Genomic DNA, 4,773 nt, shown 5'->3' on the forward strand with positions numbered 1-4,773 from the left:
AGGTTTGATAATCTCTGAGCAGTTACCTCCCATGTCTCCACCTCAGACTCAGCAGGCACCTCTGACTGCAGGGGCACACAAATCCCAGGATGGCTGTGGGAAGCTCCTCATCTAGGGCCAGTGCCTAGAGCAGTGCAGGGTGCCTGCCCATTCCGTGGCGGAGAAAAACAGTGTCCCTCCACTTGGCTTCTGATGCCCAACAAGAACTGCTGCACACAGGAACGGGCACAGGGAAGACATGCACAGGGTGTGTGTCTGTGGGTGGGAGGAACAATTTGTGGATGGCTGGAGTAAGCAGGATGCCTGCAGGCAGCAGGAGATGCCTGGAAGGAAGCACACATCCATAGCCAGAAGGCACCAGGGTAAGGGACTGCTGCAGGTCAGGGCAGGGCTGCGGCCACTTCCTCCTGACAGTCCCATGCGACCACATCCTCGTGCACAGGGAATATTACTAGGCAAATTCCCAAGTAGCAAAGAAAAAACCCACAAACATCTGTTTTCCAAAAGACTACAGTCTTAGCCTGAAGAAAACATTAATTTTCCTGACAGTAGCTTTCACAGTGCGGAGTAGTTACTAAAAAGCCAGATGATGTCTCTGGTGAGAAGGTGCCCCAGCAGGAACAGACAGTGAGCAGCTCCTGTGCTTGCTGATGCCCTCCCTGCAGAGCAGGGAAGGGGGCACAGTGCACAGCTCCCCAGTGCCAAAGAGGAAAAAAAAAATAGTAGAAAACTCCACAAACAAAAAAAACACCCCACAAAACAAAAAAGAAAAAAACCACAGACCACTTTAACCTTGCCAGGCACTTTGCCGCATGGATTCTGCAGCTGAAAGCCAGCATGGCTTTCCTCTGGAGTCAGCACCAACAACATGGGGAGAAGCAGGTAGGAGACCATGAGGACCTCAGCCCAGAAGTGAGTCAGGCCCACGTACCTCACAAAACTGGTCCCCTCAGAGGAAACATGAAGGGTTGTCACCAGCACAGACAGAAGAGCTGCAGCTCCCAGAAGGCTGGGCTGGTGGTTGTGTACCCTGCAGTGATGTCTTGGTTGGAGCTAAACCAGAACTAATTCTTGTTTAGTGCTTTCACTTTTCAGTTAAGTCTCCTCTAACAGCACTTTCTGAAACAGCAGCATGTTTTCCCAGACAGTGACTGCTCCTAGAAGTGATAAGGCCTGGTGTTTATAGTTTGTACCAAGGAATGGTATGCAGAGAGGCCCTTGCTTATACTCGTTCTTATGGCGACCAAGGTCACTGCTAGATCTTGTACTCCATGTTGGGGTGCCGGGAGTGAAAAGGGTCACAAAAGCACGTATAAGGTCACATCTGCAGGGAGGAACGGACTGGACAGGTGACCCAAACCCGACCAACAGAGTATTCCATCCCATACATGTCATATTCAGTATAAAGCTGAGAGATCACGAGGGTCTCACTCTCTCTTCTTCGATGGCCGACTTCTGAGGAGGACTCTGTCTGTTCTTCTGTCATCAATCCCAATCTGTGCATCCCTGAATCCAGTGCCTGAGTCCAGCTCCTGCATCTTGTCCCTGTCTGCTGCCGAGTCCAGCCTGGGACTGCCCCAGTGCCAGCCCTGCAGTGTGGTGGTGACATATTGCCAGCAGGGTGGGGGCAGTTGGGTTCAGTATTGGTTTTGTATCTATTTGTATATATTGTACATACTCCATTATTTCCTTATTCTTTTATTGTTATTGTTTCATTAAAGCTGTTTTAGTTTTCCACTGTAAAGTCTCTCTCCCTTGTTCTCTCTCCTTTTCCCTTTTGGGAGGGGAGAGGGGTTAATAGAGAGCATCTGTCATTTGTTAGTGGCTGGCCCAGTCTCCACCCATGACAAGTGGAGGCCGCATGTAGCCCCTTCCCCAGGATCGATGGCCTTTACCTGGTACAGTCTGTAATCGCACAGTCAAGAGGACTGTTGGTTACTGGTTAAGAATTAATGTGGGCTGTGAAGAAAGGCTGGCCCTCCAGCTCTCAATCAACATGGAACCAGATTTTCAAAAGCAGAATGAGCACAGACCATGTTATATCCCAGGATGGCAGGGCCTGGGGACAGAGGGTTTAAGCACCCAAGGCACCTGTCCAAGGCATTTTCAAACTGTCAACCATCCATTTGAAACACCTTCATTCACTGTTTGAGGCTTAGCCCTAGCTCATCAGCCATTTTCCGCTATTAGCTTTGTTTTAGAGTAACCCATACTGATAAAACACTCTAAGGATCATATTAAAACATTTTAGATTTTTCTGTTCCACAGATCTTGCTGTTTTGCTTGAGGTGCCATCATTAGTCTGGCTAGCTGTTTTTTCTGCATTCAAGCAACTCAAAGCATCTGTCCTCAACCTAACATTAGTTTGTGGGTTTTGTTTGTTTGCTCTTGCCTTATCAATAGGCAAAAGATCCATTTTTTGATGGCTCAACTCCCTCACAAAGATTAGTGACCAAGAGTACAGGCTCTACCTAAATGCCCTGTTGCACAATTATTTCTTGCAACAGAGGCTCTACAAGCCTTGGGATTTAAATTTCTACTATAAAAAAATCCAAATGCTCAAGTCACAATTAAAGGCCTGTGCTACTTCCTCAGTAAGAACCACCACAGCTCTGTGCAGAGATTATAGTATTTCCCAACTATACCTGTAGGTTTTATTATTTTAAGGTGCAAGTTTGTACACAAATGCCCAGACCTTTGTGGAGAACCATGCGCGAACAAACCACTCTTATCTGCTTGACTGATAAGCAACTTGAAATGCGGTGACCCTGACTTACAACAACTGCAGTCTATCACCACTGTTTATTTTCACTGATCATATTTAGCACTTGTGTGGAATACACTTAATGTTCCAGCAGCAGCAGTAGGGACATGCAGCATATTGCTTTGAAGATGAGGAGTTTAACAGTTCAAAACAAAACCCAGAGTACTTATTTCCTTATCTGCTTATAAGAGGGGGAGGCAGACAAGCGCATGGTCTATCCAGGACTGAAAAGCTTTCTTTTTGCTACCCAGTACTTCTGGGTCACACACACTGAGCTCTCACTATGTTTTTTTTCTTCAAAAGGAGTTTCATTCAGCAAAACCAAAAAACCTAGAGTATTTCAGAAATTTTGAAAGAGAATAAAGTAGAAGCTCTAGTTAACTTGATACGGAAATCAACACTCCCAAAACTAGAGCAGGAAGAGAGGCAAAGACATGCTGCTTCATGACTAAGCTCCAACAGGCTGCCTTGTGAGATGGAAGCTGGCCTGCACTGGACATTGCCTTGCAATCATAAATCCCTAAAATGTGCTATGTAAAAAAAGAGGTCAATCTCATTCCCTTGTTATCAAAGGATTAAGCAAAAGGGAGGAAAAAGTGGCTGCGCAAAAATAACTTCTCCATTTTGATCCCACTGATTAGACTAAGCAACTGATGTTCATACAGATTTTCTGATTAGGATAAATTATATAGGACAGTTTGAGCAGCACATACATAATTTATCTGATACTTTTGAGGAAGCGACTTCATTAATAGTTCAGAGGAAACTGAACTCATGTCTGTAAGGATTTCTGTTTGAAAATACATTTACAATAAAAAAAATAAAGGCACTAATAGCCAAGTCTTCCATCTCATTATGGATTTTAATACCTTTGCTGCCTGCTCAAACATTTCAGCTTAAATTCATCTTACTTGTCTAGCAAAAAGTAGATGAACTGGTAAAGTCTCAGTATTCCCAGGCAATCCAGAGCTTTGCATATTGAAACATCAGTGACTGCAGATAGCACAACAGAAGGATCCATACCTAACACCTAGGACAAGAGATGGTTGCAATACGGTAGCTGTTTCAGGATACTCCTTGGCCAGCCTCTCAATTAAGGCAGTTAAACTCACTGCAGCCTCTGTGTCTAAGGAAAAAAATGCAGTTCATGTTCTTGATACTGGTAGAACTGCATTAATAAACACATCACCGATTTGTTAGGGATTCTGTATATCCACTTACACTAATGGATAAGCGAGCCACAGGCAGTTAAATACCAAGAGCTCACCAATAAGCTATATTCCACAGAAAAGTACCAGCTACACTGGCTGCAGTTACCAGATGTTATCCAGCTAAAGATACTGCTATTTTCTTTAGGTAATAGTCTACCACTACACCTAGAAAAAAACCACCCAAACTTTCATATAAATTAATAAACTGCATAATAATAAGCATAGTCAAATAAAAATTGTTAAGTTTTCCACCATAAAGCTTCAAGAGATTTAGTGTCTTGATCATACAATGCTACTTCAGTGCATCTGTATCCCCTACAGAGAATGGCAGAACTGGCAAATGGCTGATTTCTGCTACTAATAAGCTTCATTGTCAGATAGCTGAAGATGTCATTTTGCCCTGGGCTTTTCTTTTTTTTAATCAAGCAAAGAAAGTTGCCACAATCACCACAGGAGCAATTTAGTTAGTTCAAAACATTCATCTGAATCTTGTCAGTCAGTGCAGCAAAACCAAATGTTTGAAAGATTATTAAAAAAGGCTCTCAATTACAGTGCAGACTCAATAATGCACCTCAGCTGTTCAACACATATTTGATGTTATGCAGAGATTTTTGTATCAATTTTATGGAGAACTTAGGAACATCACAATCTTTGAATTCTTTAGAGAATAAACTGCATCAGAACATTTACATGTTTAGAATTTTTTTTATGATAATTCATTTAGAACAATAAATCTTAGAAATAGTCCTGATAATCGTTAGAAAACCAGCAAATAAGTGAAAAGACAGAGGCATAAAA

Source organism: Leptosomus discolor, chromosome 5, assembly GCF_034619465.1.
Source record: "Leptosomus discolor isolate bLepDis1 chromosome 5, bLepDis1.hap2, whole genome shotgun sequence".
NCBI lineage: Eukaryota > Metazoa > Chordata > Aves > Leptosomiformes > Leptosomidae > Leptosomus > Leptosomus discolor.